Source organism: Macrotis lagotis, chromosome 2 (assembly GCF_037893015.1).
Source record: "Macrotis lagotis isolate mMagLag1 chromosome 2, bilby.v1.9.chrom.fasta, whole genome shotgun sequence".
Taxonomy (NCBI): Eukaryota; Metazoa; Chordata; class Mammalia; order Peramelemorphia; family Peramelidae; genus Macrotis; species Macrotis lagotis.
The window spans coordinates 208,208,943-208,236,852 of NC_133659.1; the positions used below are offsets into that span (position 1 = coordinate 208,208,943).

General features: G+C 39.3%; 1 protein-coding gene and 1 pseudogene across 3 annotated transcripts in view; one reads left to right on the forward strand and one right to left on the reverse strand.

Moving 5' to 3' along the window:
* SLC39A11 (solute carrier family 39 member 11) overlaps positions 1-27,910 on the forward strand; it is a 512,505-nt gene that overhangs the window by 224,172 nt on the left and 260,423 nt on the right. The gene's annotated exons all lie outside the window — the stretch shown is intronic.
* Positions 21,752-22,465, reverse strand: LOC141514141 (ribose-5-phosphate isomerase pseudogene; annotated as a pseudogene).

The following is a 27,910-nucleotide window of genomic DNA, read 5'->3' on the forward strand; positions in this document are numbered from 1 at the left end:
GAAATTGTCAGGCTACAGTCTCTATAAGACTCACTTCCCCAATTGATGAACAGGGCTGTGGAAGCATTGCTGTACCTAACTGCAAAGACTCTTTGGTGTAGGACCTGGGCTATTTTCTCATTGGATTCTAAGGTAGATAGTAGTAATGGTGTTGGTTTGACTTACCTGACATACATTGCCTGTTCCTCCTCATCATGCCTTCATCATGATTTGTTTGCCTGTCCTATGACTAGCGGGTAGGGATGATTAACCTTTTTTCCAGAAGCCACCTCCCATGATGATGACTGTGAGGTCTTCTTTAGAAGCAAGATTGATGGTCTGGGAGTGCTGTTATTCTCAGTGTTCTTTTATTCATCTGCCCATATGTGGTATTTGGCCAGTAGTTGTTACTGATGGCAATGAGGAAAATGAATTCCTCTAAAACTGATTTCTTCCCTCTTGGTGATGGCTGTGAGAGGCTAGGCTGGCATCAGGTCTGGTGTTTTGGGGGATACCTCTCTTCCCTACATTCTTGGGTTCAAGATCCTGGGGTATGGTGGTGGTGGTGGTGGTGGCTTATCTTGCCTGGCACATGCTATCTTCCATTTCCCTCTCAGGATACATTTGGGAAATGATGAAATAGCCAGATGTGTAGTTCTACATGTAATTTAGCTCTTATACTACCCGATGATTTTTTTTAGGTTTTTTTTTTTTTTTTTGCAAGGCAGTGGGTTTAAGTGGCTTGCCCAAGGCCACACAGCTAGGTAATTATTAAGTGTTTGAGACCGGATTTGAACTCAGGTACTCCTGATTCCAGGGATGGTGCTCTATCTACTGCGCCACCTAGCCACCCTACCTGATGAGTTTTAAAAGACCTTTGCCTCCCTCTTTGATTCTGAGACAGTATATACAGGAAGGACAAGTAGGAAAAATGAAAAGGTGAAAAAACTTTGGGAACTATGAGTAATCTAGTTGGACTAGAGAGGAGAATATCTCTAGGGCAGTGGTGCAGAAAAGACAAGAAATATAAGTTGGGGTCACACTTGTAGATGACCTCGGATGCCAGGCTGAAGAATTTGAGTTTAATGGCTTTCCATTATCTGTGGAATAAAGGATTTTGAGAAATATGGTGAGACTGATCTTTTGAAAGTTTCTTCCTGCTTAGAATGTATTGAAAGGGGAAAAACAGCTGGAGATAGGAGTCCATTCAGGAGGCAACTGAAATAGTTGGGGCAAGATATAATGAGAACTAAGAGGCAGAGTGATAGTAGTTGGAATGAAATAAGAGGAGAGAAATGAAGCCCACTAGAAGAAGAATTGATCACTTTAACTGGTTGGATGTAGGAGAGACAGAAAGTAAAGAATTTTCTAAGGTTTTGACCCTGAACAACTACTCAGAAAGAGTTGGTATCATTCTTGGGAATGATTAAGTTTGGACATAATAAATTGTGGTGCTATTAGGATATCCAGCTGGAGATATTCAGTATGTAGTTGAAAATGCAGGCCTAGAATGAAGGGGGAAAAAACCTCCAGGACTGGAGGTCTGCAATTTTAAATTGTTTGAATTAGAAGTGATGATTGAAGCAAGGGAAATAGAAGAGCCTACTGAAAGGAGGAAGTATAGAGCATCAGGGATAGAATGGTGGGGGAAAAGGTTCATATAGAGGAAGAGGAGACAGAGGTTCCTGTGATTATAGAATCATGCATAGATTTGGGCTAGAAAAGTCCTCAGAAGTCATTCAGATCCAACCCTCTCATTTTACATATGATAAAATCAAGGCTCAGAAAGAGTAAATGACCTTTTCAGTTAATATCAGAGCTGGGGTTGAACTCAACTCTTCCTGATTCTGTGTTCACCATTCTTTCTACTCTACCATGACAGAGATGGAAAATTGAGTGGCATTTATGCTGTGAGAGCCAACATGAGAGGTATTTTTCCCTCTCTTTTTTTTTTGTAAGGCAATGGGGTTAAGTGATTTGCCCAAGGTCACACAGGTAGGCAATTATTAAGTAATCTGAGGGTCATATTTGAACTCTGGTCCTCCTGACTTCAAGCTGGTGCTCTATCCACTGTGCCACCTAGCTGCCCCGAGAGAGATTTTTAAGGAGGCTATGATCTACTATTTGAAATGCTGGAGGAGCTAAGGATGAAGACTGAGGATGAAAAAAAGAAAAAAGGAACCTCTCGGATTTAATGAGTAGGATGGTATTGCTGACCTTCAAGAGAAGTTTTAATTAAGTTGTTAAGATAGAAGTCAAACTACCAGGAGTTGAGGAATAAGTGAGTAGTAGAGGCAAGAAATGTGAAGTATATTTTCAAAAAAAGTCATAGTTTCATATACAACCACTTTTTTCTTTTTCTAATGAATTATTTTAAAAATTAATAAGATAATGGATTGCAATTTACAGGTCACATTTACAAAGTGTTTTTCTCATAATACTGTGAAGTAGGCAGTGTGAATATTATTATTCCTATTTTACAAATGGAGAGACTGAAACTCAGAGAGATTAATTTACTTGTTCAGGGTCACACATGACTAATAGTTGAGCCAAGGTATAAGCTAAATCACAACCAACTTCTTTCTTTTAGTGTCTTCTGCTTTCCATCTAAATAAGAAATTTCTTTTTCTTTGTTTCTTTTTTAAAACAAAACCTATTTTACTCTCTCTTTGATAAAAACTGCCTGGGAAAATTGGAAATTAGTATGGAAGAAACTTAGATTAGACCAACACCTCACACCCTTTACCAAGATAAGATCTAAATGGTTACAGGACATAGACATAAAAAACAATACTATAAGCAAATTAGTCTACCCTGTCAGATCTATGGAAAGGGGAACAGTTTATGACTAAGGAAGAGTTGGAGAACATCACCAAAAAGCAATTAGATGTTTTTGATTACATTAAATTAAAAAGCTTTTGCACAGATAAAACCAATGCAATCAAGATCAAAAGAAATGTAGTAAAATTGGGAAACAATCTTACAACTAATGATTCTGACAAAGGACTCATTTCTAAAAATATACAGAGAACTGAGTCATATTTTTAAAAAAAAGCCATTTCCCATTTGACAAATGCAGCTTTCAGATGAGGAGATCAAAGCTTCCATAGTCATATGAAAAATTGCTCTAAATCATTACTTATTAGAGAAATGCAAATTAAAGCTTCTCTAAGGTACCACCTCATACCTCTCAGACTGGCCAATATGGCCAGAAAGGATAATGATCACTGTTGGAAGGGTTGTGGGAAATCTGGGACACTATTACATTTTTGGTAGAGCTGTGAACTCATCCAACCTTGCTGGAGAGAAATTTGGAACTATGCCCAAAGGGCAACAAAAAATGTGCACTACCCTTTGATCCAAGCAGTACCACTACTGGGTCTATACCTTGAAGAGATGATGAAAAAAGGGTAAAAACATCACTTATACAAAAATATTCATAGCAACCCTGTTTTGTGGTGGCAAAGAATTGGAAATGAAGTAAATGTCCTTCAATTGGGGAATGGCTTAGCAAACTGTGGTATATGTATGTCATGGAACACTATTGTTCTGTTAGAAACCAGGAAGGATGGGAATTCAAGGAAGCCTGGAGGGATTTGCATGAGCTGATGCCTGAGTGAGATGAGCAGAACCAGAAAAAACACTGTACACCCTAACAGCAACTTGGGGGCGATGATCAACTTGATGGACTCGCTCATTCTATTAGATCAACAATCAGGGACAATTTGGGGCTCTCTGCAATGGAGAATACCAATCTGTATCTAGATAAAGAACCATGGAATTTGAACAAAGTTCAAGGACTATTTCCTTTAATTTAGGAAAAAAAACTGATATTGTCTGATCTTAGATATACTTTGTGTTTCTTCCTTAAGGATATGATTTCTCTCTCATCACACTCAATTTGTATCTATGTACAACATGGAAACAATGTAAATACTGACAAATTGCTTTCTGTGGGGGGTGGGGGAGGGAAGTAAGTTTAGGGGAAAAATTGTAAAACTCAAAATAAAAAAAAATCTTTAATGAAAAAAAAGAAAGAATCCATTTTAGTTAGGCCCCAGGATTTTTGTAGATTTTTTTTAGGCTCAAGAAATATGTTTGGCTTACCTATGATCTCTTCACAATTTGTTCTTGTCATCGAGTCACATGAACAATCACTTTAATTCAAAAGCTATGACTGTAGTAAATTACTTATATATAGGGCATGTGGTGCAGGTTGAGAATGGATTGATGTTGAGATTTTTTTTCCTATGGATCACATGAAGACTTTTAGCTGAAATGCAAGTAGTCTTTCTGTATCAAAGTTGGATGTTAACTGCACCTGGCCTGGGTATCTTCAGAATGGATAATAGAATAATACTGAATGGAACCCTGGTATGGAAGGTTGAAGAGTAGATTGAAATAATGTTTTAAAGATACTCTGAAATACAACAAGTTTACACTATAATAAAGAGATTAAATTCAGAAATTTAATTCTAAATATTATACTTGGACTTGCTAGGTGGTTTTTGTTTTTCTTCCTCTTATAACCATTTTTTCTTTATGTGTAGGGTCAAAGATCATTTCTTCAACATGCTCTCACTTGGAGTTCTTAGGGACAGATTAATTCTAATACACTGTTAACAGCTCTTATCATCTTAGAGTTATTGATGATAATAGTCATCATTACCAAATAAACTTGGATAGGGCCACAAAACTAACCAGCAATTTTTTTTAAGAAAGATTTTATTTATTTTGAATTTTACAATTTTTCTCCTAATCTTGCTCCCCCCCCGCCCCAGGCAGTTTGTTAATCTTTAAATTGTTTCCATGGTATACATTGATCTAAGTTGAATGTGATGAGAGAGAAATCATATCCTTAAGGAAGAAAAATAAAGTATAATATAATCAGCAAATCTTGGTGAATATTATCAGTCATCCTGATATTTGATCAAACTTAGAAAGCACTTCTTATTAGACAGATTATTCTGTTTAGTAGAAACAAGAAATGTTTAAGTACCACATATAGTTGTGAACTAGTAGCTAAACTGAGGAATAGAAATTTAGACCTGGTTTCTGAGCAGCTTGAGTGGTTTCATATTCAATTAGCCTGTTAGGCATCTTATAGACCTAACCATGATCTATCATGTCTTAACTGTTACCAAAGTGAAAATTCTGGATATTTGCAACCTAGAGATTTGTAACTTAAAAATTCTTGATTTCATAGAATTTCAAGTTGTTCTTGCTTACATAATATTATAACATTTTAAAATTTCAGTATCTTTTACAAGTATTATTTAATCCTGAGAGGTAGGTGCTTTCCATTTTACTGATAAAGAAAGTGAGACAGGCAGAAGTGACTTGCCCATAGTCAGTCAGACAACGAGAAAGTATCTGAGGTTGAATTTAAAGTGAGGTTCTTGTCTCTAGGCCTGGAACTCTATCCATGATTTCATCTAGTGGTCTGCCTAGGGTCTTCTGGCAAAGTAATGTTGCTTTTGCTAAGTAACTGCACTGTTTTCTCTAAGGCCAGTTTAGGAATCTGTACTATTTCATCGGGGACTGGTTGAAACCATTTCAAGATTCATTTGCTAGAGCCTTGTGGCTGTTTTACACATCAGTCTGTTGCAGCAGTCCCATTACTGGAGATGATTCTGCTTTGTCTGAGTATTTCACAGCAGGGAAAAATGTTCTGCAGAAACAGAATTGACCTTTTGGCATCAGAGTCTTACTTGACTGTGCCGTATACTCATCAAATGACACTAACTTCCTCCACATGTCTTTTTTAAGGACATTTGTGGTCTGTGTAGGGGGCAAAATTTGTTTATTTCAGAATGAGGGTGATAGCTGTTGGACACAGGTTTCTAGCTATAAAGAGACTTGATGGTTTAAAGACTTTTCTAGAGGCAGCATCTTTTTAAAATGAGTAGAAAGTTAAGGTAATTTTAGCATCACATCAGCCTTTATTCAATTGTTTCAATCCAACAAACTTTTTGTTTTGTTTTGTTTTGTTTTTTTTACAAGGCAAATGGGGTTAAGTGGCTTGCCCAAGGCCACACAGCTAGGTAATTATTAAGTGTCTGAGACACTTAATTTGAACCCAGGTACTCCTGACTCCAGGGTCAGTGTTTTATCCACTGTGCCACCTAGCCGCCCTCCAACAAACTTTTTTTTCTTCTTCAGTTTCTGAAGTCCTGTGCTACCTTAAGGGCCTTGCAATTGATGAGGAGGAGATGGTGCAAGGGGATAGATGGGAAAGGAGGAGAGATCAAAAGAAGGAATGGAAGAAAAAGGAGCAGAACAGAAGGGAAAGGAGGAGGAGGAATTACATTAGAACAGAGAAAATGTGAAGGCTTTGGACCCCACAAACATCTTTACCCATTTGACAGCTCTGATCTATGGTAGTGTCAACTAGGTGGTGCCATAATGCAGAGCTCTGGGCCTGGACAAGGAGACTGATTTACTTGCCTCTAAGAAATAACTCTGGACCAAAATTATGGCTTTTTTAATAATTCAAACAGAGAAGGAAAGGCAAATAGGAGCAGTAGTCTCACAAAGTAATCATGGGAGAAGGTGCACTAACAGCTGGAGAAATCCCGAGAGGCCAGAGATGAATGTCCAAGGGATCCCGTATCCCAAGAGGGGAAGGTAAGGAGTTGAGTGTTTGAAGCACAGGGAGCAGCCTGTGCAAAGGCTGTAAGAGAAAAAGGAGAAATAATAAAGATAAAACACATACAGATAACCATAAGGCACCACAAAAAAGGGATAAAATGGTACAAGAGGTCAAAGAGAAAGACCAATTATGGCAGGAATAGGGGAAAAGGTCTTAGAGAAGATATTTGAGCTAACCCGTGGTGGATGGGTAGAGGTAGAGATGGGTTAGAGGTCATTAGAGATAGATGGAAGAACCGGGACAAAAGCCTAGAAAGCAGAAGATGATAATGATCTATTATTGCACCCTCATTCCTAAGCATCACTCTTTACTCCCTAAATCTTCCTTGAAGGTATTTACTTTTCTTTTTTAAAATTTAATTAATTAATTTATTTTAAATTTTACAGTTTTTTCCCCTAATCTTACTTCCCTCCCCCCCACCCCCACAGAAGGCAGTCTGTTAGTTTTCACATTGTTTCCATGGTATACATTGATCTAGGTTGAATGTGATGAGAAAGAAATCATATCCTTAAGGAAAAAAAAGAAAGTAATAGAGATAGCAAAATTACATAATAAGATAACAGGTTTTTTTAATTAAAAGTAATAATCTTTGATCTTTGTTCAAACTCCACAATTCTTTCTCTGGATACAGATGGTATTCTCCATCACAGATACCCCAGAAATGTGCCTGATTGTTGCACTGTTGGAATGAGCAAATCCATTAAGGTTGATCATCAACCCCATGTTGCTATTAGGGTGTACAATGTTCCTCTGGTTCTGCTAATTTCACTCAGCATCAGCCTTGAAGATATTTTCTTGGGCATCCAGCTCCAGGATTTCTGAGGATCCATCTTCAAGACATAAGCATTAGGAAAAACATTTCCATCTTTGGAACTTCAAGGACTCAGACAAGAAACAAATAACTATGATGAGTCCTAGACTTCTGATAAATGGGATTCCTTTTTTTGGTGGTGGGGGGGGGGGACCCATTGTGTGCTCTCCCATAAAGGTAGGACTCCCTAAACAATGAAACACCACTTTCAATTCATCTTCCAAGCAGAAGTTTTCAATAGCAGCTTTAAATTTTCTAACAATATGAAGAATATAAATTTGCCAAGAGAGAAAGGGAAGGATCAAATTCACAGACCAAGGAAATAAGTAAAAAAGGTATAATGACCATGATAAGTGGATTTGAAAGTGAAGAAGAAAAGCAAACTACAACACACAAAGAATATGAGAGAATTTCCACATCAGTGACATTACCTTGTGTTGGGGGCCGCCGACCAAGGTTGGTTGGGTAAATCCCCTGCCCTCTCACTTACCTTTACCCATGGTAAGTCTTCGGTCGTCACGGGCCTCCGAAGAGGAATAACCAGACAGAGCACCCGAGGAAGTGAGGTGGTGTTTTATTGACGCGTGATCACATTTCCCTGCTGCTGATCCCCCCCCCCCCCCCCCCCCCCCCCCCCCCCCCCGTCGTGCCACAATCTATTATATACCTGAGGCCACACCTCCTCCCACCCTCTAACCCAATAATACATAAGTCTTCTGAAAATCTCCTTATAAGGTACTTCATACAGCCAAGCTAGCCACATCCCTTAGTCCCTCCCCCAACATCTCCTAATAAGGTAACCCGTATAAGCAGGCCAGCGGATCCACCCCCGTCCCTCCCCTAACAACCTTGAGTTGCTGTTGTGGCTGTGGCCTCAGTTTCTTCAGTTGTAAAATGTGTGAAGTCACCATTGTTTTTGAAGTGATACTTTGAAGATGAATGAAATAACATACATGAAAAATCTCTTTGGATTGTTTGGGAAGAAACTCTAAAGCACTGACTAAAACATGATTAAATATTTTAATGACATATTAACAGTGCAGGATCACTTATCTGTTACTTTTACCAACTTAGAACTTCAGTTCAATTAAACAAACATTTATTCAGGACCTACTTGGTACATTGAAGTTCAAGCCAAAAGGTCACTGGAAGGAACACAGGAAGCAAAAAGCAAACCTTGAAATATATGAGTGTCAGCTTTTCTTCTATCAGTTAATAAATATTTGTTAAGTACCTACTATGTGCCAACCACTGCTGCATTAAGCACTGGTAAAAGGTAAAAGACAATCCCTCGCCCTGGAGGAACTCACAGACTAACAAAAAGCAAAGATAAGGGGGATTAGGAGAAGGTTCCTGTAGAAGGTTGGGTTTTAGTTAGGACTTGAAGGAAGCCAGGAGGTGGAGATGAGGAAGGCAGGAGGAACAGCCAGGGAAAATGCCAGAAACTGGATCTTGATGAAGGGACATCAAGGAGGTTGTTGTATTGGATTGACAAATACATGTGGAGGAGGAAAGTATAAGACTGGAAAGGCTGGGGAAGGGGGAGCAGGAAGACCATGAAGGTATTGATACTGCAGTAAAACTGAAGTTTATTGAGTGGGTGACATGGTAAGTCCTTTATTTAGGAAGATCAGTTTAACAACTGAGTGAAGATGGAATAGAGTGAGGAGAAACTTGAGGTTGGGAGACCCACCAGCAGGCTAGTGAAGTAAAGGCAGGATCAGAGGAGAGAAGGGGGCTTAGGAGAGAGAGATGCTATAAAAGTAAAGGACAGATCTTGGTAATGGAGGGGGGATGGGAGAGAGTAAGAAATATTGAATGTCCCTTAGATCACAAATCTACTGTTGCTTTCTTGTCCCTTTGTAAATAAGAGATCATGAAGACTTCAATGAGAATACCCATCCTTCTATTCCTGCATCACCAGACACTGATCTGTCTGCTTTCTCCATGAATTATCTTGGATCTAGAGGTCCAAAAAAAATAATCATTTAAAGAGAAGAAAAATTAAATCCTAGTATATCATACAAATCATATGAAGCTAAAATATGAACAGTTTTGCTTTCATTTCACTGGAAATTAGAAACACGAATTCAACTATACTCAGGTTTCTGGCCAAAGGCAAAGAAAGGTGTGGTCTTCCCTCCTACCTCGGACTGGTGAGAGACCCGGTCCCTTAATTTTTGTTTTTTATTAACCATCTCCTTCAGCCTAATTTCCAGATATGCTCATGCTGCCTTTGGGACAATGTCTCTGTTGATCCCTCCCGTTAACACACTTTCAACTGGAGTCTAGTTTGGTGGAAGGAAACACCTGCTTGAGTTCTGGCAAAACAGCTCTTCCTTGGGGAAGAGACACAAATGCTGAATCTGCTGTTTATGTTAAATGTCAGAAAAAAAAATTCTTCCTCATGGTTTACCTTGCTCAGCTTTTCATCCTCCCTAGGGTGGCCCTTAAGTTGAGGTTTCCCCTCTTAAATTAGGTTCTGTCTAATTAAGAAACTTATGACATTTTTAGTTAACTGAAAGTGATAAAGACGTTTGTAAAGACAGAAAAGGCATTAAACCTATGACTAAAAGACATAAACTCTAAATGTGTGCCAATCAATAGTTATATGTTACAAGAAAAGGCTCTTCACCTTTATGAACTACTCAAAAGCTAATGACCTTCTAGATCAGATTCAATTCAAAGGCAGCTTCTTCTCTTTCCTCCACTTAAGATGAGCCTTAACTAGTATACAGATAAGTGAATAAAAAGATAAGTTCAAATCTGGCCTCAGACCCTGGGCAAGTCAGTTAAACCTCTCTTTTAATGTTCTCAAGAAGACAATGGCAAACCACCTAGCATCTCTGCCAGGAAACTCTTCAGGACAGAATAGTCTACAGGATCATGAAGTGTTAGACTCCACTGAACAACAGCCACCAACAACAAAGTGTGGGGGAGTGAAGGAGCGAGATCCAGAGCAAGTTATTGAACACTTTGAGCTGGATATCAGGGAAACCTTCAGCACAAAGGGAGAACAGAATTCTGTGCAGAGATGAAAACAGAATATACTCCAGGTCGGAGGATAACAAGTGAAAAAGCTTGGAAGCAAGAGATGACTTTAAGAATTTGAAGAAAAGGGAGCCCTGTTTGCTTGGACTATCCAGTGCTCCAGTGAATAATGTTAAATAAGCCTGGAAGGCTTACATTGGTGCCAGATGGTAGAGAAGGCTTTCCATACCAGGCTAAGAAGTTCAGTATTTTATCCCACGGCAGTAGTTAGTCCAAAGGTTTTTAAACAGGAAAATGATGTGTGCAGACCTGTGAATTAGGAATGATCATTTGACTGCTAGGTGAAAGGTAAATAGAAAGGGGAGAGAATGAAGTCAGAGAAACCACTTAAGGAGTAGTGGATGATGGAGGTCTGAACTAGAGTGGTGGTAGTGGGAGTGGAGAGAAGAGCAGGAGACACATTGAAGGTAAAGTCAATAGGATTTGACAAAGGATTGGATGTGGGAGCTATGGGAGAAGAGTCACTGAGGACTCTGGTTATAGTTCTACGTGAATGGGAAGATGCTGGTGCCATCAACCAAAATAGAGATGAGAGGAGTGTAGATTCAGGGACAAAGACTAGTTTTGTAAGCAACATTTACTAAACACTAAACACCTCTTTACAGACAAGCTGTGTACAAGATCACTGTAAATAACCAAAATATTGAAGGCATTAGACAAGGGGATATCAAGAAAGGTTTCTCCCAGGAGGGACGGGATTCAGGGAAACCTGGAGGGATTTGCATGAACTGATGCTGAGTGAGATGAGCAGAACCAGAAAAACACCGTACACCCTAACAGCAACATGGGAGTGATGTTCAACCTTGAAGGACTTGCTCATTCCATCAGGGCAACAATTGGGAACAATTTTTGGCTGTCTGCAAAGGAGAGTGCCATCTGTATCCAGATAAGGAGCTGTGGAGTTTGAACGAAGTGCAAGGACTATTCCCTTTAATTTAGAAATAAAAAAACCAGATAGCTTATTGTCTGATCTTGTTACCTCTGAGACTTCTCTTCTCTTTAAGGACATGATTTCTCTCTCATCACACCCAATTTGGATCAAGGTACAACATGGAAACAAAGTAAAGACTGACAGAGTGCTCTCTGTGGGAGGGAGGGGGAGGGAAGCAAGATTGGGGGAAAATGTAAAACTCAAATAATATCTTTAATAAAAATAAATTTAAATAAAAAATACCCCAACAAAAAAAAAGAAAGGTTTCTTGAAGAAGATGGAATTTTAGAAGAGGTCAGAGTAGAATTCCAGGCATTGGGTCCAGTCCATGAGAACCCTCAGTTGGGAGATGGAATGTCTTATTTGAGGTAGATCCAGGAGGTCATTGTCCCAGGATTGGGACTGGGGGTAGAAATAGAGATGGTGTAAGGGATAAGACTGGAAAGATTGACAGGGGCCAGGTTTTGGATCCTGCTGCATTTATTGAATAGGAAGGTGTGATGTGGTCTTACTTGCACTTTAGGAAGATCAATTTGACAAGTTTATAGGAAGATAGACTTTGAGTTGGGAGAAAGTTGAGCAGAGAGACCAACCAAAGGCTTTCATGAGAGTCCAGACATGAACTATTATGATATTTGAGGTGCTGCAGGACGTGTAGTAAAGATATCTGACAGGCAGTTGAATATATACATACATATATATATATATATATATATATATATATATATATATATATATATTTAAGTATATTTATGCAGTCTCTTCCCTCTTTTGATTGTTTACAATTATCTCCAAACATCCTATTTGTACACAGCTGTTTGGATATTATCTTCCCATTAGACTGTGAGCTCCTTCAGAGTAAACTGACTTTTGCCTTTCTTTGTTTCCCTATCTGTTATCACAGTGCCTAATACTTAGTGGACTGACACATGCATAGCAGACTTGCATATTTGTGTATGTATTGTGTGTGTGTGTGTGTGTGTGTGCGCGTGCATACATATGTCTCGTAGTGCGTCATTTCCATAGAGGACATTACTTAGTGAATCAGAAGGTATATACTGTGTTTCCCAAGTATACCTAACACCATCAGATCCATGGGCAAAAACTATATCGTCAAAGAGCTTAGCTTTCTAGTTGACTGTTCATTTCCCTGGAGGAGACAAGTAAAAATACTCTTGGGAAGACAGCTCAGAAAACCTATCCTTTGTTTTTTTTTTTTCCTCCAGGAAGAATAATTACTGCACTTGCAGGAAAAAGGAGCAAAGTTCTAACTCCCTTTGGAAGAGAGATGGTTTATTTCCCTTTCATGATATCTGAATTTTCTATTCTATTAGGAGCCTCATATATTAGTCTTCCTCTTTTTTCATCCTGATTGAAGATGAGTCCAGGTGAGGCTGCTTATGATTTTTCCTTGCTTGAGTACTGGGAGCCTGATCTGGATACTTTTCTGCCGTTATCAAGACTTTGGAAAGAATATGATTCCCTGTATCTACAAGGCGATGAGCTCCTGCAACAAATTCTACCTACCTGATCACTTCTTGATCATAGGATCCTAGATCTAGAGCTTAAAGGGACCACAGAGGCCATCTCAAACACTCCTTCATTTTACAGATGAAGAAACTGAAGCTGAGAATATTTAAATAACTTACCTCAGTGTATATAGGATTTTAACCCTGCCCCTCTGACTTCAGAACCAGAGAGGGCTCTTTTTACTGGGGTGTGTTGCAATATATGTCAGACTTCAGACCCCACAGATGTGAAGGTGCCAAAGGCAGTTGACTAGAAATATTTCTGTTCCTCCTAATTTGGGAGCAAAGAGGTTTAGAAACTGGGCAGGAATTCTGTATTGGTATTTCTTTTTGGTAGTTTTATAGGGTTCTTCCATTCTTTTGCCTCCATGGAATGCCTTTCCATTCTCACTATCTCTGTTCTGATTTTATGTGGATAGTGAATAAGGCATTGGAGGGCTGGGGTTGAGGTGCTGTAGCAAGGTCCAGATTGTGTCTGCTGTTCTGGTCCTTTATCTTTCATTTATGTCCCCTCTGCTGGCAATCCCATCTAACAGTCTTTGCTTTAGACAGCTCTCTAAATTTAGTAGTAGAAATTGTTTTTGTTCAATCATATCTGACTTTTTGTGACCCTTTTTGGAACTTTCTTGGAAAAGGTACAGGAGGTTGCTCTTATAGTAGCAAATAATGGGGTATTTGGTTGTTAATACTATTGTTCCAGATGATTTCCAAAGGACGGTGAATAGAGAACTCATCTTCCTGAGTTCAAATCTGGCCTCAGACTAGTTAAGTGATCCTAGGCAAGTCACTTCACCCTGTTTGCCTCAGTTTTCTCATCTGTAAGATGGACAGGAGAAAGAAATGACAAACTACTCCTGTATCTTTGCCAAGAAACCCTAAATGGGATTACAGAAAGTCAGACATGACGAATAACAACAGTAATGACTTCTACTATTACACTTAGCTGTCTGGACACTGAGCTCAAGGTCACACAATCAGCATGTAGGAGAAGCAGACCTTGACTCCAGAGATTACTTCTCAGCCCAGTTCCTACAACACTTTTTACTTTTAACCAGGTTTGTGGAGACTGTCCTGGTATTCATGATTGGGAAGAGCAATAAGACTCTGGGCTTTGCTGAAAGAGACAAAGAGACCATTTTTTGCTGACTGACTCTTTGAGATAGAACACAGCTTAGGGAAAATGGCTTCAAGTGATTTCTGGGTCCTAGCCATGCACAGGTCACTTTGTTGAGAGCCTGATTTGTGACTGCATTTGATGTTCTTTTAACTTTGAAATATGTCCTTTTAGTTCCTAATTATCAAAGTGAGTTTTGATGACTTTTTATATGTTCCACAAATCTTCTTTGCATTTAACTCTCTAGCCTGACCTTTGAGCTGGCCTGTGTTAGGTTTGGTCTAGAGTTAAGATCCATGATAGAATTGAATGCCTTAAGAAAACCGAGTTTAGCTTCATCCCCAAGTTATTCTTTCCCATGCTTGGTTTGAAATGGTTCTCAATGGACTGTAATAATCAAAAGTGTGGGGTAGGGAAAAGGTTCAAATCAATAAGCTATTAAATTCCATCTGTAGATCAAAGTCCTCTTGGGAAAGTTGCAGATGGTATTATGTCTCTCAGCAGACTATTTGGCAGCAAAGTTAACAGAGATCTTTTAACCCTTGCTGCCTTAAACAAATTTCAGTTCAGCCCAAACCCTATAACTGCAAATCCTACAGGGTTAGCAGATACAGGGATCAAGTCCCACATCACATGGAAAAATAGAGTCAGCAGCAAACATTATATTCCTATTATGTGCAGTGAATTGTAGAAGGATAGATGTCATGATTCTGACCAGAAGATGAGAGTACAAACAAGGATCCCAGAGTGACACTGAGTCAGATGTTCTTTTTCCTTGTGGTGAAAATCCTTTTTTTTTAATTTTAGTTTTTTTGGCAAGGCAATGGGGTTAAGTGGCTTGCCCAAGGCCACACAGCTAGGTAATTATTAAGTGTCTGAGGCTGGATTTGAACTCAGGTACTCCTGACTCTAGGGCTGGTGCTCTATCCACGGCACCACCTAGCCATCCTGAAAATACTTTTAAGTTTTTTAGCATTCTCAAAATCATTGGAAGGGCCTTAATAGTAATCCATTTTTATGTGACTCACAATTATGGACCATTTAAATTATTCAGGACATTGACTTCATGACAACTTTGTGAGGCAAAGCATGTTATTGTCACATGATTGTTTTATACATGGAGAAACTGAGGCACAGAGAAATCTGTTAGTGGTCATTCAGAAAATGTTAGAGTTGTGATTCGAATCTGGGCTCCTGTGTACCAATGCATTGTTCCAAATTCACTAGCATTTGTTCTATTAACAGTAAAGATTGTGAATATCCGTAACAGGGATTCCCTCAACCCAGCCCCATCTCCTTCTTTTCTTTTCTAACACCTCCCTAGGGATCCTTGGTTTTGGTCCCAGATAATCTTCTCAGTGTGAACTGGAAAATAGGAAAACCCTGGCCCCTCCCTTCCCTTCCTTGGATTTTTCTCCTTGCCCCCTCCCTACCTTTTGGAATCCTCTATGGAATAGTCTGCTTCATCATCATCTGAATATCTCTTTAAAGTTTGCAAATCACTTTACAAATCTTATCTTGCTTGATCTTCAAGATCCTGGGAGGTTGGTGCTATTTCTGATTCTCCCACTTGATTGATGAAGAAACTGAGACACCAAGAGCTTAGTGACTTTCCCAGCATCACTCAGCTAGCTGAGGTGGAATTTGAACTCAGATCTTCTTGACTTCAGGTCCCCAGCTTTATTCACTGTACCCCCAGATGCATGCAAAGATACTAGCCCTTGTACATGCTGGAGGAGGCTGCCATTCAGTCATCCTGCAGTCAGTCTGGTGGGGCTTCTCTACATACTAGGGATGAGCCATGAGCTGGGCCATTCATTCAGAGGGTTCTCAGTCATACAGTGAACAGTGTGGTATTTAGAAATGAAAAGGTACCATTACCATTATTAGCGACCATTCTTTAGCTTCCCCCGCCTGGCAGCTGTTAATTGAAGGTTTCTGACAGATATACATTTAACTTCTACACTTGGGACTGCTTTTACCAGAGAGAACTACTAACAAGCAATTTATTTTGCCTGCACCTTTTGATTTCCCATTTTCTTTTCATTGCAGAGGTTGCTCTTTTTCTCTGAATGTAGGAACAGGGTTGGCACAAAGCTTTGGATCTGGAATGGGCTTTCGAGGCTGTCTCCTTCTACTCTTCTCATTTCACAGCTAAGGAAACCAAAATCCAGAATGTTTAATTGACTGGCCCAGAGTCACAAAGGTGTTAAGAAACAGAATCCAGATTTGAACTCAAGTCTTCTGACCCCAAAGCCAATATTTTTGATATTTAGTGACTTGGTGAAGTGATTCTTTTGATTGTCAACACTTACCTGTGAATCTCACTTGAATGAGGAGAGTCTAATGATTAGGGGGGGAGAACAACTGTGTTCAGGAGAACTTCTTTTGGAAAAAAAATTGAAAAAAGCAAAAAAGATTTTTTAAAAACAGTTTGTTCATGGTGACTTAAGTGACTCTTTTTTGAAAGATATGGAGGAAAGAGAATGTCTAACCTCCCAACAGGTGTAGTTAACCCTTAGGCTCTTACACTAACAGATAATCGTGTGTTTTGTTGTTGTTGTTGTTGTTGTTGTTGTTGTTGTTATTGCTGCTATTGTTCCAGATTCTTCTAGATAGTGGACAAAGTGTTGGGTCTGGAGTTGGGGAAGACTCATCTTCTTGAGTTCAAATCTGGCCTTAGACTAAACTGGGTGACCCTAAGCAAGTCATTTTCTCCGGTTTGCTTGTTTTCTCATCTGTAAGATGGATAGAAGGAAATGACAAACCAGTCCTGTATCTTTACCAAGATAACCCCAAATGGAGTCACAAAAGTCAGACATAACTGAACAAGATAGCATCTACTACTAGACTCAAAGAGCTGTCTGAACACTGAGAGGTTGCCTAAGGCTATACAGCCAGAATACAGAAGAAGCAGACCTTGACTCCAGATATTCCTGACCCAGCCTGGTTTCCCACTCCTACAATGCCTTGACTTTTTAACAGTGCATATCCTGGTATTCAGGTCTATATCTATAGACAGCCCTAGAAATTTTGAATTTGCAATTGGGCTTCCCAAATATTGAAAAGCAGTTGATATGGAGGTTAAGGAGCTGTTTCTTGAGTCAGGAAGATCTGGGTTTCAGTCCCTTCTCTAACCCTTTTGATGACCTAGTCAGATAAAACAACTAAGTCATAGGTCACCTGCTGATCTGCATTTGTGTTTCTACCCTGGAGGTCCACAATGGAAAAAAAAAATCAAACCTCAACTGTTAGTTATTATTATTTAGTTTATGAGATAGAAAAATTTCACGTTATCTTTCTCCCTTCTCTTAGAGAAATTTGAAACTCTCTGGCTCTCTACAATGTCCATTGAAAGAAGGAAAATTGAAGGTTAACTTTAGGAATGCATGGCATCTGGGGTAAAGTTTCTTAACCATTTTTTGCACATCAAGGACCCCTCTGATAGTCTGGTGAATCGTAGTTTTGAATGCATAATGGAAAACACCTAGGATTACCAAGGAAACTGATTATATAGAAATTATAAAAAAATAATTTTCAGACATCATGAACTGGCTGTCCAGTCTTTAACTCAAATATGTTCAGTACAAATTTCATTATCTTTTCACTGCTTCCCTATTATTATGGTTTAGAGGGTAACACATTTCTTCTCCCAATCCCCCAGGCTTGTAACCCAAGAGTTATCAAAAACACATTTATAAGAACAATCTATCAAGAAGAATTTATTATATATCTGCTAAGTACTAGCATTGTGCTAAGCACTGGAGATACAAAAAAAATGAGGCAAAATATAGTTCCTGTCTTCAAGGAGCTCACAATTTAATAGAGGAGGCAACTTACAAACAAATTATGTATTGAATACATAGGAAATAATTAACAGAGGGAAGATACTAGAATTAAGAGGTTGAAAAGGCTTCTTGCAAAAAATGGGATTTTAGGTAGGAATTAATGAAAACCAGGGAAATCAGTAGACAGGTTTGAGGAGGGAGAGTCTTTCTGGAATAATTTTTTTTTGTCTTATTCTTTTTTTTTTTTAGGTTTTTGCAAGGCAAATGGGGTTAAGTGGCTTGTCCAAGGCCACACAGCTAGATAATTATTAAATGTCTGAGACCAGATTTGAACTCAGGTACTCCTGACAACAGGGCTGGTGCTCTATCTACTGTGCCACCTAGCCACCCCTTTTTGTTTTTGAAGAAGACCATGACACCATGGGGGTGATGCCATGACAACATGTAAATTTCATTCGAGTGATGGGGTGCTGTACTGAGTCACCAGCCTCACTTTCTCCCCTGGGTCTAGTGCCAGACATGAATCAGTACCACTGGAGATGGCCCTGGATGTGAGGCAATCAGGGTTAAGTAACTTGCCCAAGGTACTACAACTAGTAAGTATCTGAGGCTGGATTTGTACTTCTGTCCTTCTGACTCCAAGGCCACTGCTCCATCTAGATGCCCTCCTGGAAAAGGGAACAGCCAAGGGAAATTCTCATAGCCAAGAACGTTTTATTATATGAAACAGTTAAAGGGTCATAGTCAAAGGGTTCAAAGATTAGATAGTGGGGAGTAAGGTGTAAAAAGATTGAGAAGGGGCTAGGATTTGAAGGAACTTGAATACCAAATAGAGAATTTTGTAGTTATCCTGGAAGTGAGATATAGGGAATAAATTAACTGAAGTTTATTGAGTTGGGAGCAGTGGAGTGGGGAGTAAAATGGTCAGACAAATGCTTTAGGAAAATTACTTTAGTGGCTAAATGAAGTATAGATTGACTTGGGGAGATATTTGAGGCAGGCAGACCCACTGTCGTGATTGCAATGATCAAGGCCTAGGCCAGTGAGGACCTGTACCAGAGTGGTGGCAGTGTCAAGAGAAGGCATTTTTGGAGAAATATTGCAAAGATGAACCCAGCAGACCTTCACAACCCATTAGTTATGGAGAGGTATGAGCGTGGTGCAAGATAGTGAGAACTTGAGGATGACTTGGAGGTTGCCAGGGAAGATTGTGTTATCCTCTCTAGTAATAAGGAAGTAGGGAAAAGATGAGATTTTTAATGGACATTTGAGTTTAAGACATCTACTGAATAGCCGGGTCAAGATGACTGAAAAGTAGTTGGAGTTGGGAGACTGAATGTCAGCAGAGAGGTGTATTTGAGAATCATCAGCATAGAGATTAAATCCATGATTGCCAATGGGATCACCAAGTGAAGCAGAAGAAGGGCAGGAGAGAAGAGGGCCCAAGGACCCAACCCTGAAGGACACCCATGATTACAGACAGAGTCATCTGGATAAAGATTCGGCAAAAGAGTTAGAAAAGGAGCAGTCAGAGAGATGAGAGGGATGTCCCTGAAAACGTAGGGAGAAGAGGGTATCAAAGGGAAGAGAGTAGTCTGCAGTGCCAGAGACTGCAGAGAGGTTAAGAAGAATGAGAACTGGAAAAAGGTGCTTGGATTTTACAATTAAGAGATCATTGCTAACTCTGAAGAGAACACCTTCAGTGGAATAATGAGGGCAGAACCTGGATTGTAGAGAAATAAGCTTTTGTACCCTAGATTAAGAATTCCTTCCAGAGATAGATTAGAAAGAATGATATGAACTGAGATTTGGTAATTCTCTGTTGTTTCCTGGTATGTGCTCACTCTCAAATAATATTCTGATCAGATTTTAATGTGAGTAGCACAAGTGTGGTCCCTTCCCCCTTATCCCAGTTCTTTCCTCTCATTTTTCACTAGGGTAAGATAGACTTCTATATCCTATTAAATATGTATATTATTTCTTCTCTTAGCCATTTCTGATGAGAATGAAGGTTTACTCATTCCCCCTCATCTTTCCCCATTACACTCCATTGAAAATATTTTTTCTTGACACTTTTATGTGAAATATCTTAACCCTTTTTTTCTCTCCTTTCTTTCCCTCCCACTACTTTGCTTTATCACCCATTGACTCCATCTTTATACCATATTATATCATTCTGTTCAACTCCTTCCTGTGCCTTGTCTATATATGTTCCTTCTAACTGCTCTTATGAATGAGAAAGTTTATATGAGTTATTAATATCTTCTTCCCATGCCAGAATACAAACAGTTCAACATGATTAAGTTCCTCATAGTTAGTCCTTCTCTTCCACTCCCTCTATGGTTCACCTGAGTCCTATACTTGGAGATTAAACTTTCTCTTCAGCTTGTTTTTTTCAGTAGGAAAGTTTGAAAGTCCCCTGTTTCATTGAAAGTCCATTTTTTCCCCTGAAAGAGGATGTTCAGTTTTGTTGGATAGTTGATTCTCAGTTGTAATCCAAGCTCTTTTGCCTCCCAAAATAACATATTCCAAGCCCTTAATGTAGACACTGCCAAATCCTGTGCAATCCTGACTATAGAGCCACAGTTGGTAAATTGTTTGTTTCTGGCAGGTTTTTGTATTTTCTTTTTCACTTGGGAAATTTGGAATTTGACTATAATATTCCTGGAAATTTTTCTTTTGGAATCTCTTTCAGGAGATGATTGGTGAATTCCCTCAATTTCTATTTTACCCTGTGCTTCTAGGGTCTCAGGGCAATTTTGCTGTATTATTTCTTGAAAAATGAAGCCTAGATTCTTTCCCTGGTTGTGACGTTCAGATATCCCAATAATTTTTAAATTATCTCTCATGGATCTGTTTTTGTTTGTTTGTTTTTTGTTTGTTTTTAAATTTTTCAAGGCATTGGGGTTAAGTGACTTGCCTAAGGCCACATGGCTAGGTAATTATTAAGTGTCTGAGGTTGGATTTGAACCCAGGTACTCCTGACTCCAAGGCCGGTGCTCTATTCACTGTGCTACCTAGCCGCCCCTCTGGATCTGTTTTTGATGAGATATTTTTTCCAATGAGATATTTCATATTTTTTTCTTCTTTTTTTTGAAGTGGCACGGAGTTGTTTTATTTCAATACACACAGAATGCAAAAAGGAGACATCTGATGCCCAACTGTGCAAGTGACAGACCCTAGGGGAGAAAGGCAAACAAAGAATCCAAAAAAGGTCGACAACAAAAACAAACCCTCCTGATGAGAGGTTTCTCCCAGCAGCACTAAGGATGTACTGGTAAAGTCCTCTCTGGCAGGGAGACCGAGGGTCATGGGCTTCCCCTTTTGGGTGAGTGGCCTGACCTTGGCTGAGGAGGGCTGGGGCTCGTGAAGGTCACTATCAAGGGCATTTCTCAGCTCACACACACACTAGGCCTACATGTGTGACTATTGTGAGCTATGAAAATGTAAACTCAAAAATAAATCAACAAATCAAGAACAAAGCATAAAGATCATCAATGGCTCCTGTAAGGCATCAGGGGCTATTGGTTCAGCCCTTAACAAACTGGGCTGGCACAGTGGCTGACATTTTGCGATTCCCCAAAAAACCAAACACTCAGAAGAATAATAATAAGAAACCAGCAGCCACAAGTCAAGGACTCAAAAAAAAAAGTCTTTTCTTTTTGGTAGTATTTCATATAAAACATGAAATCAAGTTTTTTTATTTCTTTTAAAAAAGTGAGTATTTTTAGATAGAAAAGAATATATATGCTTATCTATTGCTTTTAAAAAAAAGACAAGGTTATTCAATAATATTTCAGGAGTCTCCCCCTATGCTCTGACTGGCCGTCCTGGGGCAAGTATATTAAGGCAAAGGCTCTTGGGCTTCTCTGCCTCGGTGACCTATGTGGCCTAGGTCAGTGACACAGCCTCTCCCTCATGATGACCAAGCCATCTTCCATGCCAAAGTAGACTCTTTCAGCCATGTTGATAAAGAGACCTGTGGACACAACACCTGCTATCATTTTGATGGCCGTGTTCACTTCACTCCATTTGTGGACTCGGTCAAATTTCCAATCCAGCAGAAAGTTGCCATTGTCCATCACCACAGGACCCGCCTTGTGCTCAGCCATTCGTAGCTCAGCCACTCTGCCAAACTTCTGGGACAGGGCCTTGGACACGGGGACGTAGGCCATGGGGATGACTTCAATAGGAATGCCCTTCACCCAGTGGTCACCAAGGTTTTTTGAATCCTTCCTGTAATTAGCAATAACGATGAAACATTTGGCATAGCCGGCTACAATCATCTCCTGAGTGAGACAGCCTCCACCACTTTTGATGAGATTGAGGTCAGCATCTACTTCATCAGCACCATCAATAGCAAGATCAAACTCTGGGTGTCGGTCCAGGTTACTTAGGGGTAAGCCATTCTGAAGAATTAGCTGCCAGGCCTGAAAGGACATGGGAATACAGACAATGTTCAGGTTTTCTTGTTTCACTCTTTCAGCTATTCTCTGTATGGCATGGATAATGGTATAACTGCTGCCAATGCCCAGCACTTGGTTATTCTTCATGTGGTTCTCCATGGCCATGTGGCCCACCAGCTGCTTGGTTTCCTCCGTCCTGGACATGGCAGGTGCCGGGGAAGCAGGGGGTGTGGCAGCAGTAGCAGGGCCAGGGCTGGGGCCGGCAGAACTCTGCTGCCTCTGGCTGAGGGCTTGTGCTTCATATTTTCTTCTAATTTTTTTTTTGGTACAGTTTTATTTCTTCCTGATTTCTCTCAACATCATTGGCTTCCTTTAGTTCCATTCTGCATTTGAAGGAGTTATTTTCTTCAAAGAGCTTTTTCATCTTCTTTTCTATCTGACCAATTCTGCTTTTTAAGTTATTCTTCTTATTTGCCTTTTGGGCTGCTTTTCCTGTTTGATCTGAACTGGTTATTAACATGTTATTTTCTTCAGTATTTTTTTTTGTATTTGTTTCACCAAGCTGCTGACTTGGTTCTCATGATTTAACTGCATTGCTCTCATATGTCCTCCCAATTTTTCCTCTACCTTCTTAAATTTTTTTTTTTTAGTTTTTTTGTAAGGCAAACAGGGTTAAGTGGCTTGCTTAAGGCCACACAGCTAGGTAATTATTAAGTGTCTGAGACCGGATTTGAACCCAGGTACTCCTGACTCCAGGGCTGGTGTTTTATCCACTATGCTACCTAGCCACCCCTTTAAATTTCTTTTCAAAGTTTGTTTCGAGTCTATCCATAGCTGAGCCCATTTATCTATTTCTCTTGGAGGCTTTGTATACAGAATCTTCAACTTTGTCATCCTTTGAGTGTGTATTTTGATCCTCCATGGAACCAAAGTGATTTTCTGTGATCAGATTCTCCTTTTTCCTTTTGTTTGCTCATTTCCTCAGCCTATGACTGATTTACCACACTTCCAAGGCTTTAAGGGATTTGGGACCCTCCACAGAGACCTTAATTCCTCCAAGGTCTTTTGAGAGGCTCTGACTGCTCTCTTGCCTATGCAGGTCTGTGCCCTGCCCTCCCCTTTACCCTGGAGCTGTGAGGAGGGTCCCTACTCCTCTATGGTAATATGAGGGCCTAGACTGCAACCTGGATCTGAGTGTGGACAAACAGCAGAGTCCTACTGCAGGGATAGTGTAGGGACCCCTACAGTCTTCCCTGACCCCCTTACTGTCTGTGGGCTGGGAGCTCTGCTGACTCCCACTGAAGATTCTCACTGCAGGACTGCTCTGAGGCTGGCACTGCTCCACAGTCACTCTTTCCTGTAGAACTTCTAAGTTGTCTCAGACTGGGAAATTGCATCATCCAGTCTTTCTTTGGGTTCTGCTCCTCCAAATTTTGACTGTAGTCATAATTTGACAGCTTTTGGAGTTTTTGGGGGAACAAGTTTCCAGAAATTTCTGCCTTCACACAGTCATCTTGGCTCCACCCCCTGGTTTTTTACATTTTTAAAAGCAATATAACCTTATTTACCAGTATTAAAAAAAAATTCTTAGCTTAAGTCTGTATAGAACCTGATTTGGACTCTGGCAGGAGTTTGCTTCACTCTACAATCAGAGAGCCATTTGGTTAGTGATTCCTTTTCTCTGGGTTTGACATCAGTTTGTAGCTAAAGAGTTCTGGGGGAGGTTCTCAGAGTCCAGGGAGAATCTTGCTCATTAGCAGGCTCATGTGAATGGAGGTCTGGTAAGACAAGTACGATGCTCAAAGAAAAAGAAATCTATTATGCACCAAGAAAGACTGGCTCCTGGAATACAGCTCTCGGTTCTATAGCTTTTAAGATTCAGTTGATCAGCAGCATTCCATGGCAAAAAAGAAACTGGGGGCTGAGAGCTGAGAGCTGGGGAAATAAACAAACCTTGGGGTCTCATGGCAGGATTATTCCTTTGGAGAAATGTTTTTCTATGTGCTTTGTCTTATCAGAATTCTTTGTGTTGGCAGGAAGTTTCTGAGATGGTAGAGGTTTATTTTAAAATAGAATCATTCTTGTTCATTCTTCTGTAACCAACAAAGAGGAGTGTTCATAACTCTGTTCCCTTGGCCTCACAGGTTACAGTTTCTAAGGAGATTCACCTCCCATTCCTCCACAATGCTGCCTAGCCCACCTTGGGGATCCCCTCTGGGAGTGACTAGTAGGAATGAAGAGATAGTCCTGCTCTCTAAATTGCTTTGGAGAGGAAAATTTCTCTTTCCATGTTCAAAGGGAAACTTAGTTTTCATTATGTATTTGAAAGTCCATTATGAAGAGGAATGTCTCCTTATATAGAAGAGGTTGGAATAGTATTTAGACACATGACTGAAGATTGTAAGGGTTAAATAACACACACAAGGTACAGTCCTAATGACGATCTTTTCAGAAAGCCTCTATAAATATATACTTAACCTGGGGAGAGATTTGGAGATTTAACATTTTTTCTACTCATTAATTGCTTAGTCTTATTGCTTTTTGAAGTTTAAATCTTCCCTTGATTGATTACCCTATTAACTTGATTTATTACAGTTAGTTTTACCAAAATTTCCCCCACTTCATTAGAAGTGCTGCTGTAATGAAAGCAAGATAACAAGAAGCTTTTGCAAAAAATAGTTTAGCCCTAATGAAGCCATGTATATGAGAATAAAGAACACTGAAAAAGCAGGAACCAAACTTGCCTAATGACAGCACACTGTAAGCACCTGCTGCCATGCAAACCTGATATCACCTCCTAGAATCCAGCACTGTTGGGAATGTAAATATTTTGAGTATCAGTTTATACCAGAGGATTATAAGAGAGATTTTATCATGAAATTTGTTATTCTTTTAAGAGATGGATGTAGTACACAATTTAAGATAAAAAAAGTCACATCACATCATTAAAACATTGCTAGCAATCTTTATATGTAAATGGAAAAAAATAAAATTTAAATTAAAAAATCTTACTAGTCAAGGTAATATGCCATGGGTCAGGATGCCAATATCATGAATCTCTGAGTAAGTTGCTCAGCCCTTGTAACTCTGTTTCTTTATTAATAAAAATGAAATGGAGGTAGGGGAAAGGAGCTTCCATTAATATGGTGAAAGACATCTTGACCTGTGGTAAATATGGCTCTAAACAAGTTTGAGGAACTCAAAAGGACCTGACACCTGAGGAACTCTGTCCTGTTGTATCTGAAAAGCAGCAGGGCACAGAGCTTGTCCATAGAAGGTCATTGCACAGGAAGACAGTGCTAGGCATTGTGAGCCTTGCAGAGGATATTAGTTCAGATCAGTGATCAGGTAGTTGGCTGTGTTGGGGACCTTTGCAGGATCCTTGATGCTGTGTGATCCCAGGTATTTCCTTGGGCTCAATCATGTAACAAAGCCAATTTCTTTTTTTTTTTAATTTTATTTAAAAAAAATTTTCCCCCACACAATACATGAAAAATCAAGTTTCATTTACTTCCAAAACTTTGAATTCCAAACTCTCTTCCTTCCTCCCACCCAACTCCCCCAATTGAGAAAGCAAGTTATTTGGTGAAGGTTAAGAATGTATGGCTATGAAAAATTAATTAATGCAGTAGTTATGTTGTAAAAGTAAACATAATCCTCCTAACACACACACACACACACACACACACACACACACACACACAAAGAGAAACTTCATGAAAAATAAAGAGAGAAAAAAATAAACATATGCTTCAGTCTCTATTCAGACTCCAACAGAGTCAACTTCTAATGGGGTGTTTTGTATAGAAAAGATCAAAGATAAAAAGACCAAGATAAAAGTCAGGGACTGGAGGGGAAAGAGAGAGTAAGTAGTAGAGCCTAATCTTAGCCAAACCAACCAGAATTGCAGAGATGATGGCATCCAGAAATCTAGAGGACATAAGCACAAACATGGCTTGCTTAACTCTTCTAGGAATGTAGGAAAGGATAGGACCTGACTCAGGCACAAAGTCCCAAGACAGTAGTAATGCTACAATAAGAGAGTTACTCCACTAAAAAGGCAGAGAAAAATCTTGACCATAGGGACTCCAAGAATGATGGGAAGAAATGAAATGAGAGGGAAAAAAATTTCATTGGAGTTTCCAGTGAAAAAATTGGAGGATAATAGATTAGATGAGAAGGTGGAAAACTTAACCAAGTATTGTACTTGCAGGGAAAAAAAAAGGAGGAAACAAAACAAGATTCCATGAGGCACAAGAAATATTAGAACAAGATCAATTATTTGGATTTTCAAATATGATTTTGATTCAGGAGATTCCCCCAGAAATGCAGATTGCAGAACCATCAATGCCTGATGAATTTTTGTGACTGTCTTATATTCTCTAGAAGCTGACTATGGTGGGTATAGCCAGTATGCTATAGGCCTTCATCATTTTCTCCCAACATCATGGGAATTCTAGAAGTTATTTGAGTTTACTTCTAGTCATTCTCCATTCTTGCCATGTGACCCTCCTATCTTCTTTCGGGCTAGAATTCTTGGTCATTTTCTTCTATCCTTTCGAGTTTCTCATTGATTGCAGCTTGCTCACATGTACCATGTACCTCTCCATTGAATTCTGCATGATACTCATTTTTATTTATTTTTTATTTATTTTTATACTCATTTTTTATTTTTATTTTTATTTGTTTGAAAGCATTGGTTTTCCATGTCTTACTGACATATAACAACAGCTGCAAAATGTTATTATTGAAAAGATGGACCTTTGATTCCATGGGACGCTTGGAATCAATAAAATAAAACAATAAAATAAACAAAATTGTTATGTACCAGAAGCAGTCTAGCCCACTCTCTTCCTTTCCAGCAATGGGCCCAGTTTATTTTCTATTTGTATTGTTTAATTCAGATACATATACTGTTGAACAAACTCTATAGGGTGTTGAAATCTAGGCTTATAGACATTTTATATTGACTTGGTCTTTCTAAGTCATGCTCCTTTCAGTGATTCCAGATTTCCTCTCAGTGCTTCTTGGATCTTAGGGTAATCAGCACAATATCACCTGCACACAAGACTAACTGGAAGCTTTTACCATCCAGAGGGAATCCTTTTGCCACCTGGATTCTGTCACATATCTCCTCTATCACATTGGCAGATACCGTTGGCTAACCTACATCTTGTTTTATTCAGAGCCTGATGTTTATGATCATAGAATCATAAAATAATTTCTATTATCACATCTTGCAAGAAATCTTGAATGAGCTTGATATGGGAAGGAAGGAAAGGAAGAGGGGAGATTCTTCACTATAAAAAGAACCTAGAAGGTATTAGTGATCAAAAGTAACTGAAATAAAAAATGTGTTGAGAAGAGATAATAAATTAGAAAACAGACTTCTACAATTTGTTGTTTGTGAGAAACATATTTGAAACACAAAATCACATATTTAAAATGAAGGACTAGAACAGAATTATTTTTGCCTTAGGTGAATTTAAATATTCCCCCACTTGGGGATGAAGGACAATTAAGCTGACTAAGGAGGGATGAAGTGTTGAAAGTGGAGCAGTTCAAAACTTCTGTCCAGAATAGCAGAATGATTGAGTCCATGAATAACTGCTACACTTCCATCCTAGGAGGATAGAGAAACCTAATCTC